The sequence below is a fragment of the Monodelphis domestica genome, chromosome 3, assembly GCF_027887165.1.
Source record: "Monodelphis domestica isolate mMonDom1 chromosome 3, mMonDom1.pri, whole genome shotgun sequence".
Taxonomy (NCBI): Eukaryota; Metazoa; Chordata; class Mammalia; order Didelphimorphia; family Didelphidae; genus Monodelphis; species Monodelphis domestica.
In genome coordinates this window covers 146611146-146628709 of record NC_077229.1, presented here as the reverse complement: position 1 = coordinate 146628709, position 17564 = coordinate 146611146, and positions in this window count along the sequence as shown.

Below are 17564 nucleotides of genomic sequence, written 5' to 3'. Positions count from 1 at the left end.
CCATTGTTGAGAATATACCCTAAAATATTATAAAAAAGCTACATGTTCAAAGATTTTCATGGCAGTTTTATCTATAATTTCATAAAACTGGAAGCAATGCTGAAATTTTAACTGGGAAAATTCCTGTTAGTAGATAGCAAGCTTATTTAGGCATATGCAAATCTTATGTAAATATATGTATAAACCTCCAAGCTATTTTAAGTGTCCAGATGTCACTCTATAACATTACTCTTACAAATTGTCTTTGAACAAGATATCATAAGGTAGACTCATTGGTGGACCTGGGAAAAGTACTTTAAGACCCTCAAGAGCAAAGCAAAGTTCTTAGTATTGATGACATATATTTTGAGGGTTTTTTTTTTTCTGAAAGTAATTTATGTGGCTGATTAATATTTTTTATTAATAAACTTTTTAACCTTGGAAAATATTATATCTATTTTTTGGTAATTGGATGTCCAATTGAACTTCATTGCTTTTGAAGAGATTTAATTTTTTGGCTACATTAGTAGAAATTAAATATAGATTTATTATCTAAATGTTTGCAATGAGGTCTGAAATAAATATATGGTCTATACAAACTTGAGAAACATGTCTGTTAACTTCAATGGACATGCAATTTCATAGACTGGGCACTTCTTTAAATGGTGCTCATCTAACCCTTCTATGCCTTATCTGTGCCACAGAGTTTCCAGAGAGGTACCAACCAGTTTGTCAAGGTTCTTGATATTGCATGAATATCTCTTGATATTGCATGAATACTAATGGGATTTTCCACCTGTCCATTGCTTATTTTTTAATTCTGGTCACTCATAGCTCTCATGATAATTCTTCATTAGTAATATAATGAAACTTATTCATACTTACCATGAATCTTTCCATTGTCCCCTGACTGGCCCACTACTTTAATTCTTTGAAAATATGGCAATGGGGTTTTCTGTTAAAATAGTATCAGAGATCATAAGGGACATTGGCTTGCCTACAGTTAGCCTAGTAAAATTCTAAAAAACAGGCATCAGACTGAATAATGAGCAGTAAATTCCAAATGAAACATCAATAGACTATTTCATATAGCCTAGGATTGCAGGAAAAGGCACTCAGCATCCATGGACACTTGATGAGGGATCCCACCAAAAAATATAACAGGAGCTCAAATGAATAGGCTGCAACAGCTCTCTGAATAGTGTCAGCTGACCTCAGAGTCCTGCTCTGAGAAAACCAGAGTCTGCCAGCACTTTGAGTGTAGAGACATCAGGGAAGATGGAAGCCAGGAAAAGGAACCCGGAAAATCAAGATAAGATCAAAGACATCCATCCATCAAGGTGTGTGGGAGAGGGGAGAACCTGGCTGAGGCAAAAGCCTAACTCAGTAATTATAGTTGGTGATATGAATAAACAGAAAAAGATGCAAAATGCTATGGGGAAATGCTAGCTATAACATTTTTAAAATGATGCCTATAACAATAAAATAGTTTAAGTTTGATGAAGACATTTAGGATAAGAAGTATAGTAATAGAAATAGACTTGTACGCAATTGGACTATTGAATTTTTGAATGTAAACCAGAAAAAAAAAAACCACTGTAAAATGGTACAATTGTTCTTTGAAAAATATCTATAAGATATGATATGCAGACAGAAATGTGACATGACTGTGGAAAGAAACCAGGAGTAAGATATATTTTCCTATTGCCTTGATATTATAAAAATTTTTCAAGATATTGGAAATTCCATTTATAACATTTAAATCATTCTCTCTCACAGTGGGAAATATGTTAAGCACCTTATCATTTTAAGCAAATTCATTTGGAAGAAAAGCCTTCACCTAAGTTCATTAGCATTATAGCATTTTCTTTAGTTAGAGTGCTTTGAAAAATTACTCATGTGTCGTTAGACTACTTCTCCATTTGTCATCTAGTTCTGACAGCATTTTGTACATCTTTCCAACAACCTTCCACACTATTAAAACCACGCAAGGATCTTCCTGAAGAAGGGGGGAAAAGAGACTAGAGCATTGTATGGCTCACTGTCATACTGTTGCCATGGGAAGAAATGTGGTGTATTAGATAGAGTGATGGACCTGGAATCAGGAAACCCTGAGTTTGAATCCCTCTTCAAACACTAACTCTAGCAATATTCTAAAAAAATACGCATCAGATTAAATAATGAACAGTAAATTCCAAATGAAACATCAACAGACTATTTCATATGGCCTCAGGATTGCAGGAAACTGTGGACACTTGATGAGGAATCCCACCAAAAATACAGCATGAGTTCAAATGAATAGACTGCAACAGCACTCTGAATAAGGTCAGCCTACCTTAGAGTCCTAGCTATGTGACCCTAGAAAAGTCATTTTTACCTTTTCTTGCTAGTTATACAAAGGAAGAAGCAGGTCTAAGGGAACAGCTGGACAAAAATTCTTGGGTTTCATGCATATAGGATTTCCCAGAGCAAATCAACAGCAAAAGTTGTTTTCTCCCTTTTCATACATTTATCAAGGATGTTCTTGATGTGTGAATGGGTTATTCTCATAAACGTTTTATCAAATTAGGAAATACAGTAGGTCCTTAGTTAATCTATCAACAAGGATAGTAAGCATTCACTGTGCTATGCACTGGGGTACAAATAAAAGGTGAAAGCAATATCTGCCCTCAAAGAGCTTACAGCATGGATTTTTTTCTTGGTTGCCCTTTCTCCACTTCTTCCTTCCACCATTCTCCTTAGTAAGATTTTACAATAAATCTTGATTCTGAGTGTTGCCTTTGTTTCTGTTGTTGGCAAGAAGATCAAATGCTTGCTAATTAAGGAAGATTTTGTGGCCTCTTGGTCTTCTTATTCTAGTGATTGATTTCTATCTGAATGTAACTACATTCCCTTAGGAAAGTTTCTATTTGGAAAATCAGTCTTTATTTCCGTATCCCAGTTGTTGGTTTCAGTAGCCCATTTAAATAGATTAAATTGGAGATGCACCAATACCATATTTCTTTGCATCTTGAGGTGTTAAGGTAGGATTTGGGGTAAGGGAAAAACAAGAGGAAAACATATAAATAAATTCTGCTTTATTGTTTGGGAAGGGTAGGAAAGGAATAAGGATTTAGGAATATACTTATTCTTCTACTCAGTTTAAAAGATTATAACTAACTAAGCTATATTACTAAACTAAATTAGCTAAATTAGCTTCTCAAATATCCCAATCTCACACCAGGAGTCCAAATCAAATAGAGTCAGGATCTTATGTTGTTAGATGTCCAAGTAAGTCCAGACTGATGCTGCCAGCAGCCAGAATCAGAAAAACTCCTTCCTCTGTTGGTCACAGACAAACTCCTCTTCAAGGTCTTCCAGAAGAGCAGACTAGGTCCTTCAAGGAGAGCAGACACTGAGAAGACCAACTGTTGGGCATAGAATCTTCCCAGATCCCCAGGCTCAGGCTCCCATGTGACCCTTGGTCACATGCTAATGCCAATCATTCCCTGAGGTTTGCATTTCTCAGTTTTTGCAACAGTTTTCCAAATTGCAAACCTTTTCATCCTTTATCACAGAAGGTTCTAATTTAGTCTTGAATTTGATCTAACATTATGGTAGCCTGATTCTATATGCATGCAACTGATTTTATTTTATTTTTTAAAAATCTTACCTTCCATCTTGGAATCAATAATATATATTGGTTCCCAGGCAAAAAAGTGATAAGGGCCAGGCAATGGGGGTTAAGTGACTTACCCAGGGTCACACAGCTAGGAAGTGTCTGAGGTCACATTTGAACCTAGGACCTCCTGTTTTTAGTCCTGGTTCTTAATCCACTGATCCACCCAGCTGCTCCCCTTGTATATTAAAACATTTATTTCATTTTAGGGGCTGCTATTCTATGTTCATCAAGTCTGTGTCACCTGTTTTCTTAAAAAAAGTCCAAATTTTACAAAACCAAGTAAAACAAACATTTCCATATACAAAGAAAAAGAGGATTGTACATAAATGAAATCACAAATCTCTTATTTAGTCTACTTTTCTTCATGTCTACATAATAAATCCAGTCCACAAGTGACTCAGTTGCTTCCCACCCTCCCTGCATCATAAAAGATATTGTCTGGGAGACTGACATGCTCATCTAAATGAAGTCTTTCACGTTTTCACCTTTTAGTTCACTTTCTGAAGGCAACATTCACAATTTATTTTTCCAGCATTCATTCTGTAGCTGAGTATAATGTTCTCTTGGTTCTACTCATTTTACTATTCATTATCTAGTGTAGTTCTTTCCAAGGTTTTTTTCCCCCTTAAATTAGCCTGTTCATCGTTTCTTATGGTGCAGTAGTATTCTATCACAATTACATACAACAATTTATTTTGCCGAATATTCCCCAATTGATGGGCATCCCCTCAATTTCCAGTTCTTTGCCACCACAAAGAGAGCTGCTATAAAATTTTGGAACATAAGGATGCTTTTTCTTTTTACCCCGATCTCTTTGGGAAACAGACCCAATAAGGTATTAATGGATTCCAGAGCATACACAGTTTTGTAACTCTCTTGGTGTAATTCGAAATTGCTCTCCAAAATGGTTGGATTAGTTCACAGCTCAAGCAACAGTGTATTAGTGTCCCTATTTTTTCCACATTCTCTCCAACATTTGAAATTTTGCCCTTTTGTCATTTTAGTCAGTCTGATCACTATGATACTGTTTCTCAGAGTTGTTTTGTTTTTAATATCTCTATCCAGTAGTAACTTTGAGCATTTTTTCATATACCTATGAATGGCTTTTATATCTTTATCCAAAAATTGTTTTTATCTTTTGTTCATTTATCAATTGATAAATCAAATTTATCAATTTATCAATAATATTTTTATAAGTTTGGCAAAGATTTTTTTTTATATTTTAGATATGAGACCTCTATCCAAGAGGCTGTCTATAAAAATTTCCCCTCAGTTTTCTGCTTTCCTTCTAATCTTGGCAGCATTTGTTTTGTTTGTTCAAAATCTTTTCAATTTAATGTACTCAAAATGATCCATTTTACATTTCACATTACTCTCCATCTCCATAAATCCTCTTCTCTTCATAAATCCTCTCCTCTCTAAAAATCTGAAAGGTAATAGATCTCTGGTCTTCTACTTGTGGTACCTCCTTTTATGTCTATATCATGAATTTATTTTTATCTTATTTTAGTGAATGGTGTAAGGTGTTGGTCTATACCTAATTTCTATCAAACTAGCTTCCACTGTCCCAGAAATTTTTACTAACCTAGTGATTTCTCATCCCCTCAAACATGGATCTATGTTTTCATAAAAAACAAGATGACTATAATATTTTACTGTTGTTTGTTGTATGTCTGTTCTGTTCCAATGATCTACCTTTCTATTTCTTAGCCAGTACAGATAGTTTTGATAAGCTGCCCATTTTCTTGAAGAAAGTATTTATGAAACAGTCACATGAAGATTCTATACAATCTACAAGGTGTTATGTTTTCTCATGCCTCCTCCTGAGCCATGTTTTCCAGCATATTTGTTTTCCTCTCACCATTCTCCCAATACTGAACACTGCTTTGAAGTATTAAAGAATATATAAAATCTAATTTGCCATGAAGCATTAATGAATATGTAAATTACTTTCAAGATTTAATCATATTCTTTATAGAATTATTATATTTCTCCATCTTCTGTAATAGATACTTATGCACGAGCTGCAATGATCTCTATGCCAATCTTTTTGGATATTTTGATCAAGAATATTGACTTCTGGAAAAGTTAACCATGTATGCCATGACAACATTTTTTATAGTGCTTTTGGACATGTGAAAAAAAAGCAACTGTACCAATGTTTTTATGCATCTGTGACCTGTCATCCATTTGACTCCAGTTTTCTTTATCCTTTTGGCTCCACTTATAGCAAGTGTTACAATTACTGCAGAAATGAGGGAAAATTGCATAGGAAGGAAGACCAGATTAGATTTGTTTGTTTTGTGAGTTGCCCTGGCCAATTAATTTATCATAGAATTAGAGAATTTATAGTTGGAAAGGACTTTGGTGTCCAACTTATACCTGAAAACAAATGTTTTTAGTTCGACAAATTTGATAAGTAGTCACCCAGCCTCTTTTAGAGGACCTCTAATGAGGGAAACCCACTACTTTGAAAGGTAGCCCATTCTCTGTATGGAGAGTTCTCTTCTTTTTTTCCTTGCCTTGACAATGAGTTTAAATTTGTCTCTTTGAAACTTCTACTCATTACTTCTGGTTCTTTCCTTGAGGGCCAAAAAAGAACAAATTTAATTCCTCTTTCACATGACAATCCTTCAGATATTGGGTGAGTTATTATTTCAGGGATTTAAGGCTCTTCTTTCCTTCCCTTGACTTAAGTACCCACTGACTATGTTTCCTTCCACTGTGAGGTACAGATTATTAATACCCCAGTTTCACTTAACCACTTAACCTCAGTTTGCTCTTACAAAGACGTATTTATGTAGAACACAAACCCCTCCCCCCTTATCTTTTGCTCTAGTATCAAATATAAGATGGAAGAATGGTAAGGGCTAGGCATTGGGAGTTAAGTGACTTGGCCAGGGCCACATAGCTAGTATGAAAAGAAAAACTGAATCAAGCTTTGGCATTTCTGCTATTGAGGTGAAGGAGATAGCAGTTGGAATGTTAAAGTGAAGATTGATGGACAATGATGACTGTTGGTGGGGGGAAGGGGGACTTGGAGAGTGACAGTCACTCTCAAGTGGTTATTCTTTCCTGGCCCTCAGACTGGAAGGAGGCTCTCTCCCTGACTTTGGATAGAAGTACCTCTATTCCTGGATTTTTACCAATTGTGTGCTCTACCTGGATTCCTGTGGATTGTGTCATTGAACAAAGAAATTTAAGGGGAGTAGCTTGAATTTAAGGCTGGTCTTTAGGGATGCTAGCCTGAAGAGACAGGCCCAACCAGCTCTGAAAGTCAGAACCGTTTCTTCCTCTTGCTGTCTATTGCTAAGACTTTGAACTTAAGAAAAGTAGCACAGATTAGCATAGACAGGAATAAAAGAAACTCTCCACTAGCCTGTGAGGCCTGGCCTCAGCTCAAAAGCTGAGAAAGACTCAAACCCAATCTGTGGCAAAGTATAGGGCAATCCTTCTTCCCTCTATGTATCCCTGATACCTTCCCAGTACAAACTTGTTATTAAATTCATCTTGAGTTAAATAACCCACAGTCAGAAAAGAGGACTATCATTTCAGGGGAACATAGAGAGATCAGAACCTAAGGACAGCTATTCAACTGTAATGGGCCTTATTGGACCCTTGCCGGGAGACCTTGGTGGAGGGTGTAGTGGTAAGAAGGGTGTGGGGATGTAGGGGGGAGGCTTGTTCCTCAGGAGTGTCCATTCTTACCTTCCCTGGGGTATCTTCAACTTCAATCAATAGAGAAAACATTCCCTCAGGCTATCATAGTTGGCCCATTTCTCCAGAACCCAATTTTTTACAGATAGCCTCTCAGCAGGGGGTATCTCTCTCCTTTTACATCACCAGCATCCATATTCCCTCTATCCCTTCAACTCCTCCATTCCCTGTTACAAAACCTTCCTTATCCCCTGTACCTCTTCAATCCCTACAAGCCCTTTAACTATTACACTAGGAAGTGTTTGAGGCCAGTTTTGATCTTAGATCCTCCTTACTCTAGGCCTAGTGCGCTGTCCAATGTGCTAACTTCACCTAGAAGACTGAACAAGAATAAAAGTATAGATAGTTCTTCCACATATCCTAGGGACACATTCTAAGGTCTTGATCTCTGGGGAGAGTAGAGTTAAACTAAAGTCGATTCCTACAAATTCTTTGTTCTTTCAAATTCATATCCAAGTGCTGAGCGAATCCTTTTCTCATCTACCTCTGAAATGGGTGCCTAAGGTCATTCCAAAAGACCACTCTTTGCTTCTCATATGTTGTCATTGTACTTCTGTAGCTGGGTTGGGGTAGTAGATCCAGCATTGAACTTGAGGTCAAGAAGACTTAAGTTCAAACTCTGCCTCTTGTATTATCTGTGTTACCTTGGGCAAGTCACTTAATCTTTCCTCAGTTTCCCCATATATAAAGAGGACCATAATAGCATCTATCTTGCAGTATAATGATCAAATCAGGTAAAAAAATATTATAGAGAGAAAGAAGAAAGAGTAATATAAATATTAAAGTGTTATATATTAGCTATTTTTATTGTTGTTGTTATATATTTCAATGGACTGACCAGTATTTTAATAGTTCTTTGTGAGTTTAGTAGTTTTCCAGAAAATACAATTCAATTCAATTTATATTTATTATATATTATATTATTTATATAATATATATAGCTTATATATTATATAAATATTTATTAAGTGTTTACTGTGTTCTAGGCATTAAGCTAATTATTGGGATAGGAAAGGAGGCCAAAGGCAGTCCCTGACATCAAGGAGCTTACTTTCTAATGGATCAAGTCCAGACTTATATTCTTAGGAAATGACTGGAGGTCAGAGTCTCATCCCAATCTTTATTTCAAGGGTGAAAGGTTAGGGGGAAAAATTGAAACCAAAGGATTTGAGTATGTGAAATGCACAGGCATCAGATTAGATCATGAATATTTAGAAGACATTTCAAAAGAAACTTTGGTATTCTTGTGGGGAAACAGTTGAAAAACTCATTCTTTCAACTCTAGCTATTGTTGAACTTAGAGTCAAGAATATCTGGGTTCAAATCCTTCTTTAGACACACCAGCAGTGTATCTTTGCTTGGGATAGTAAGAACACGGTAAGAAAGCATGAAGGGGGCAGCTAAGTGACTCAGTGGATTGAGAACCAGGCCTAAAGAGGGGAGGTCCTGGGTTCAAATCTGAGCTCAGATACTTCCTAGCTATGTGACCCTGGGCACATCCCTTGACCCCCATTGCCTAGCCCTTATCACTCTTCTGCCTTGGAACCAATGCATAATATTGATAGGATTCTAAGATGGGAGGTAAGGGTTATTTTAAAAAGAGTGTATTAAATTGCCCTTGATGAATTCTATTCATATGTCCATATGAACTTTCTTTGGAAAGTGGAAGAATTGGCAGATATAAATGCTGAGTGATTAACAATGATATTTGAAAGATCATGGAAAAGGAGAGGGACCACAAAAGTGGAGATGGCAAATACACTGAGTATGATTTCTATTCCTGGGGAAAATAAAGTGATAGTTCGATGAACATTTAGAAATACTTTAAAAAATTTGTCTTTTTATTCAACATGTTACAAAAGGTGATTACAAATAGACAGCATGACCATCAAGGACAGGTCATGCCAGATTAACTTAATTTCCTTTTTTGACAGAATTATGAAGCTAGCACTTAAGGAAATTGCTATGGATCTAGTTTATCTAGATTTCAGCAAAATTTTGGTGTAATATCTCATCCTAATCTGGTGGAGAAAATAGAGAGATGTAGATTAGATAGTAACATAATCAGATGGAATCAGAGCTTGTTGGTGGCCAGACTAAAAGAAGAGTGATTAGTATTTTACTATCAATATAGTAGGAAGTCTCTAGTGTTTCCACCCCTAAAGATCTATGTTTGATCTCATGCTATGTAATATTTTTTATCAATGACTTGGATAAAGGCATAGATGGCATACTCCCTAAATTTATATGTGATACAAAGTTGAGAGGACTAGCTATCTTGATGGATGACAATTAGGATCCAAAAGGATCTCAAGAGGCTGAAGTATTTCTACTAGAAGGAAATTCAATAGGGAAAAATGTAAAATTTCACAATTGGGTACAAAAAGCCAACTTCACAACTACTTGATGGGGCAGGATAGTTTGATAGCAGTCTTTGGGAAATGATCAGGGTTTTTTAGTAGACTGTAACAGCAATATAAATAAGCAATATCAAAAATAAGCAGTGGCAGCCAAAAGTCTTTAATGAAATCTTGGACAACATTAAGAAGATCAGAAATTCCAGGACTAAAGAGATGAGAGTCTCACTACACTCTGCCCTCACCATATCTCATCTGGATTATTGTTTTTACTTCTGAGTGATTGCTTAACTGGAGAGTGTCCAAATGGCAAAGAGCTGACTCAATGTCCTTTGAGGACTGGTTGAAGAACTAGGTATATTTAGTCTGGAGAAGAAAAGACTCAAGGGGAAATATGATAAGTGTAAAATATTTGAAGGACTATCATGTGCAAGGGTGATTAGAATTGGGTTGTTGGCAATTTCTGCACATTACTTTTGGTTCAGCTCTTTGGGGTCAAAGAGGAAAATTTAGGCTTGATGTTGGGAAACACTTCCTAACAGAGCTTTCCAGAAACAAAATGTACTGTATAGAGAGTTGGAAACTGTTAAGCAAAGGCTGAAAGAACCCTTGCCATGACTTCTAGGGGCAGGGGGTCAGGGGAGATTCCTTCTCCATTTCTTTTAATTAGATGACTACTAAAGTCCTTTTAAATGTTCAAATTCTGTGATTTGGTGACTTAAACACTCTGAATTTCAGTTTTCTTATCAGTAAAATGACAATAATAATAATACCTAGCCTATAGTGTTGTTGTGATAATCAAAAGAGATTGTAAAGTAGTTTGTAAATCTTAAAATGCCATGCACATATGAGCTATTAAGTTTATAAATGATAACTATGAAGAATATTTGAAAAGAGAAGTTCCATTAATAAGATAAAAATGAGTAAGTCTTTATAGCAGAAGATACTAACTGAGTCAATATGGTGGCAAGAGCTGGGAAATGGAAAACCTGTCAACTTGACATATTATAGATACTATCATGGTGTCTTTATGTCAGCAGCAAAAGAGGAGACTGGGGACCCATTTGCAAAGTTAGAGCAAGTCGATCTAAGGTTCATAGGAGACAGTCTGAATGAGCAAAGCAAAGGATTTTTGGACATTATCCGAGTGGAGAAAGAAAAAAAGCAGCAAGGGCTGGGGAAGGTCGCCTGGGAGTGCATATTCTGCAAGACAGCTTTAGGGAAGCTGGGTCAGAGAAGTTTGGTTCACTGGAGATTACGGAAACACACAACCCAAAGAACATGAAAGATACATGAAGATGACCAAAATACAGATGCAGACAAACAAAAGGAGCTAGCAGCAAATATGCAATAAAAACTGCATTACCTTGGTAGCCTTGTCAGCACCCCCGAGAAAAGTAAATAATGTTCTCCTAACGCACTATATAAAACTTTTTCGTTCTCTTTTGTTCCTTGCTAGCTCTTGGAGACAATTTTGCTTTTCCCAAATCTGATTTGATTTAAATCCCCTGTCTACTCAGTTATGTCTTTCTTTTACCACCTATACTCTCCAGCCATCAAAAACTGAGAAAGAAATATTTTAAAGGAAAATATTCCCTTTCCCCATCAAACTTCCAAATATTTTATAGCAATTCTTTTTTAGGTAGCTCAGCTCTTCATGCCTTTATCTCTGTTCTTTTATTTCAGAATAAATTTTGGAAACAAGAATATGTTCCAAATGAACTTCATTTTCAAGTACCTTCATCTTAACGCCCGCCTTGTGCTTCCGGCTTCTCTCACCATCAGATTGCAATTGACGCTTGCTGCGTCTGTAATGATTTAGAAGATTTCTTTACAGCTCTTATCTCTTAGGTTTTTACTCAGCAGGCCCTCTCTTTGGCTCAGATGCCACAGCCAGTGTCTTTTTTGTTGTTATAACCAATGGAAAGAATAGCAGAAATTGACAAGTCTTTTGCCATTTAAATTAGATCTTGTCATTTGTGATTGAAGTTACTTGAAAGCTACTTGCTTTGCCACCTTGAATTGATTGTTCACTCATAGAGCACCAAATAGAAAAATAAGATCTTTAAATCATTTAAACATTTATCAGTCCTTCCTTTTATCCCTTTTAAATGTGGGGGCACAAACACAGATTTAATGGTAACTCTTTTTTCAGCCCCCCTGCTTGCTGCTGACTTACCACATCAATACTCATTTAGAAAGCATATCCAGCTTAATGATGGGGAAAATTGATGCAATAATCTGATCACTTGAATATTTCCAGTAAGCCTCTGAATACCCTAAAACAACATATATAAGCACATACAGAGCCCACTCATACATACACGCATACACTGAAGGCACAAATCTAGTCAGTAGTGTCAGACAGAAGATGAGGATTTTTACAACTTTGTCATAACTGATAAATGGAACTTAACAGGAAAAATCTATATCCTGTGCTGATGCTTCTTTATTTTCACACTGAAAATAATTCCTAAAAATAAGAACCAACTATAAAATGAGGCTCTTCTCAGAAGAAATAATCATGGCATACATAAAAATGTATTCTGGGGATTATTCATTTTAAAGGAGACTTTGTTACTGGGTGAGATATTAAAGATGCTACCTTCACAGTGTCCTCCTCTATATTTAAGACTTATATGATGCTACAAGTAAAAATCTGACCTAACAAGCTCTGATAATTTCCATGTTTACAAAAAATGGTACATGCAGTCTTTCACAGACAAAGGCAGTGTTACTAGTCTGTCTTCCCAGGCCAGTTTGGATTTGGTAGTTTCTTTTAACTGAAAAGTGAAACTTGGACAGGAATATAGAGAAGCATTGTTGGTTTAGTGGGAAGAGCATGCAGGACTTAACAATGCTATACTAATAAAAAGCTAGACTTTTAAAAAAATTGTTAGGATCTTTTAAAAAATTTTCTCAATTAAATGTAACATCAATTTTCAACAAACATTTTCAGAAATTATAAGGTCCAATTTTTTTTCTTTCCTCCCTTCCCTCCTTATCTCAGAGATGCAAAGCAATTCGATCTGGGTTATTAAACATGTGTATAATATGTTTCAAAAACATACTTCCATATTGGTTATTGTTGTATGAGAATACTCATTTAAAAGGTAGTCTTTCTCTGAAACTTGCTATACAGTCATAGTGAAGGTTCATACTAAACTTCCTTTTCCATGTCTATAAGATGGGGAAAACATCACTTGCCTCTTCCTCACATTATATTATCTAGTGGCAGAGTGAATTGTAGATAAAGGGCTAGCCAGACCTTGAATTAAAAGGATCTGGGTTCAAATCCTGACCCTAAAACACATTATAGATTATTGGAATAACTACGGACAAATGTCAATGCTTAGACATTGACAAAGGCAAGTAAGACTATAAATTTCAGATGTGTTGCTGATCTACATTAGCAGAGGACTTTCAAATCCTCTAAAGGTGAAATCAAGGTCTACATGAAAAAAAAAAGTAACAAATAAAAATCTGCCTTAAAGAGCTTTTTGCAAACTTTGAAGAGTAATAGAAATATAAACTATTATCGACCTCATAATATTTTTTTGAGGAAAAATCTTTGCAAAATGCCTTATCCCTGCAAGCTATTATTATAATGACCTAATAATAAAATCAAGAATAGACTGCCCTGCTACCTCCATGGCATTCTTCTCCTTTCTGGTGCTCTTCTCTTCCTTAAGGTTCATTAGGAGTCAACCCTGTGATCTACTCTATCTCTCAGTTGACTATTGATTTCTGCCAAGATGTTAACATCATTTAGAGTTGAGATGATAATAGTTGATGGTAGAGGAGATACCATCTAAGTAATAGGATGCATTCCCCCTCTTTCTCCCATGCCTGATGCTACCCCCAATCTGGATATAAATATAGAAAAAGGTCAAAGACCCATCCTACTGCTGCTGACATTTTTCTAGTTACTGAAAAGTATGAGTCACAATGGATTTAAGATATCATTTAATTTTTTTATTGAACAAAATTTTATTTTCTTTTCCTCTTTGTTTTTTTCAGTTATTTCAGTTATATTTGACTTTTCATGACAATGTTTAGGGTTTTCTTGGCAAAGACACGGGAATAGTTTTCCATTTCTTCCTCCAACTCTTTCCAGATGAGAAAACTGAGACAATTAAGGTTGTGATCTTCCCAGGGTCACATAGCTAGTTCTGAGGCAACATTTGAACTCAGGTCTTCCTGATTCCAAGCCTGATGTTCTAACCACTGTAGAAACTTCTACCTCCCCAAATTATTGCCTCTCCTCCCAATAAAAAAAGAGAAGAAAAGTAAAACCCTTCTAACAGATATAAATATATATATATATATATAGTTATATAAAACAAATTCCCTCATGTATCTATGCAAAAAATGAATACCTCATTCTGAACTATGAGTCCACCTCTTCTGTCAAGAGATGGGTAACATGCTTCATTATTGGTCTTTAAATATAGAAAGAATGAATTTTAAATGAAATCATTTAAGAAAAGGAAAACCTCCTTGAATGTGGGGTCTGGGACTGGTCAAAAGAGATGTGCTACAAGACAGGGGACTATTAAAATCCCGTTAACCTTTCAGCTTCCCCTTCCTCTAATAATCAGTCCCTCAGCATATCCTTCCCCTTTCTCCTCATGGAACCAAACAACTTCTTGGTGATAGGATAGGAGGCTGTTTCCTGGGTTTCTTTTTATTCATCATTTGTTCCTTCCCCATGATCAATATCTCAAAAACATGTGCAAAGTTAATGGAAAATATATTCATATATAAATTATATTCAAAATTATATTCATAAGAGGAGTGTTTGGGAAAATGGTGGAGGTAATAGGTCTACTGTCCTCTTCCCTTGGTCAGACCATAAATGTAGCATTATATTCTTTCTGAGTCTCATATTTTAAAAGAAATATTTTCAAATTGGAGTGTGTCCAGTGAAAAACAAGCTAGAATGATAAGGGTACCTGAAAATAGGCCACACAAGGACCAGTTGAAAAACCTGAGGCTGTTTTGTCTGAAAAAAAGAAGACTTGGGAGGATGGGATTGCAATAGCTATTTTCAATCTTAGAAAGACTGTCATTTGGAAGAGGAATTATTCTTCTTTTGCTTGGTTCCTAAGTGTAGAACTAAGACTATTCGGTGGAAGTTGTAGGCAGATTTCAATTTAATATATGAACTTTTTGATAACTGTTTATACTCACTTGATGATCTCATCAGCTCTTGTGGACTCTGTTATCTTCACTTTGAATATAATCCTCAGTTTCATTTATCAACCCTGGTCTCTCTTTCCTGAGCTCTAGTCCCATATCATCAAGTATTTTTTGGACACCATTGGACATTTGGAACTAGATTTCCTGTGGCACTTCATAATCGACATATACATAAGAGAACGTATTTTCTTTCCCCTTTTCCGAACTTCCCTATGACAGCTACAACATCATTAGTACAAAAAATGAATCCCTAGAAGTGGTCAACTGTTTTTGAATTTGTACTATTTTAACTCATAATTATGTAAAATAAGGTAATTGGTCTAGGTCAATGGAAATATATGTGTAGGTAAAGTTCGAATAATGCTACCACTTCAGGGGATTCATTCTCACTGAGACCTAGCTAAACACTTGAGGGTGCCATCATTTTTCTAGTCACCCACAACCTGACTATCCTCCTGATTCATCCCCCCACCCAGTTACTACATATCCAGTCAGTTGCCAAATCTCATTTCTTTCTCTATGTCTCTCATGTTATCCCTTTTCTGCACTCACATAATTACCACGCTAATTCAGGCCCTCATCACGTGTCTCCTGGGCTATTGCAATAGCTTTATAATTAGAATCCCTGCCTCATATCTCTCCCCACTCCAATCCATTCTTCATGCTACTGCCAAAGCGATTTTCCTGAAATGCAGATCTAACCATCCTACCAGTCAATAATTTCTGTCTCCCTGCTATATTTGAAACTTCTCTGTTTGGCACTTAACACTCTTCAGAACCTGTGCTCTTTCTAGTTTTCTTGTCTTTTAACCCATTATTCCCTTTCCCACACTCTGTGACCTATCAATCACCTACATGGTATTCCTTAAATGTGATATTCCATCTTTCTTTCTTTGTCTGGGATGTTCTCCCCTTTCATCTCTAACTCATAGAATCCCTAGATTCCTTTAAAAATCCAAGGACCACCTGGTCTTTTCCACTACTGCATGTAAGGTTACCTTCCATTTGCTCTGTATGATTTGTATTTGTTCATTTAATTAGAATGTAAGCTCTGTAAAGGCAGGTTCTATTTTTTCTTTATGTACATAGAGCTTGGCATAGTACCTGAAACCTATTAAGTGTTTAATAAATGCTTACTAATAATAAGTGCTCTTAAAAACTATCAAACGGGCTGTGTTGTGAGGAAATGTGTTTCTTATTACTACTATGACTCAAACAGAAACTGTCTAACCATTTGTCAGGGAGGTTTTAGGGGGCATTCATGTATTTCGAAGAGGATTAGACCAGATAAAGTGGCAAGTTCAGGGAGAAGAGTAGCCCAGATGATTTAAAAGGCTTGAGTTCTTGCCATATGAGGATGGATAGCAAGAACTGATGAAGTTTAGCTCAGAAAAGAGAAAACTCAAGGAATAGAGTATAATCTGTCTTCAAGTATTTGAAAGAATGTTATATGGAAAATTCTATAATAGATCATAAAAGGAAAGGTTAGGATCCAGAAGGGATCTTAAAGACCAACTAGTTCAATCACCTCATTTTACAGATGGGAAAACCAAGACCCAGAAATGTTAAGTGACTTTTCCAAGGTCATATGGATAGTAAATGACAGGAAAGATCAGAATGCAGATCTTCTGGATCTAAAACTAGTTCATTTTCTACTCTATCATGCTGCTCCTCTAGTTGTCAGCTTCTATCAGAAAGCAAGTGCTCAGTCAAGAGGGAGACCAACATTATCCAAATTTGTCCGGCTCATCCAGGTGGTTAATTTGTAATATTCTCCTGAGATTTCCCATAGACTTTGGGGTTTATTAGTCATGTATCATCTCTCCCTCAATTCTTGCTCAGAAATTTAAAATAATAAATATATAGATGAGTTTTTTAAAAATTTATTTATTTAATTAACTTAATTTAGAATATTTTTCCATGGTTACATGATTCATATTCTTTCCCTCCCCTTATTCTTCCCCCTCCCATAATTAACAGGCAATTTAACTAGGTTTTGCATGTATCATTGATCAAGACCTATTTCCATATCATTAATATTTGCCATCAGAGTGATCATTTAGAGTATAGACTAATTTTTAAACAATCTATTTCAACTTTTAAAATGATGTTCATATTTGTGTGACTGTGACCACAATTTCTGGGACTCTTCTTTAGACTTTTTGGACTTTCTTTACATGCCCCAGAAATTTCCCCATCCTCAAAACTCATTCCATCTTGGATTACATGCATCAGAAATACCTTCTACCCCTTTGGTCTCTTCCTCTAATTCCTCCTAGAATTTCCAATTTAAGAAGGATGCCTAGGCCAGTTAAGTCTTTTTTCTTCTCCATTTTGTACTCCTTACTATCCTGGATTTCTCTACTATTTCCTGAAACAATGATATTTTCCCCTTTCCTAACCCCCCTCCACTTTTCAGGTTCCTTCTACTTATTGTATTCCATTAGAATGTAGCTTCCATTAGGGAAGGGGCAGTCTTTCTGTTTATATTTCTATTCCTAGAACTTAGCACAGTGTCCAATACATAATTAGTGCTTAAATGTTGACTTAGACACACAAATCCTCCTTTGCCTCAATCCTCCTTCCATGGTGCAAGTGATTTGGGATTAGGCATATTTTAAGGTATTTTGATTCAATGCTCCTCACTC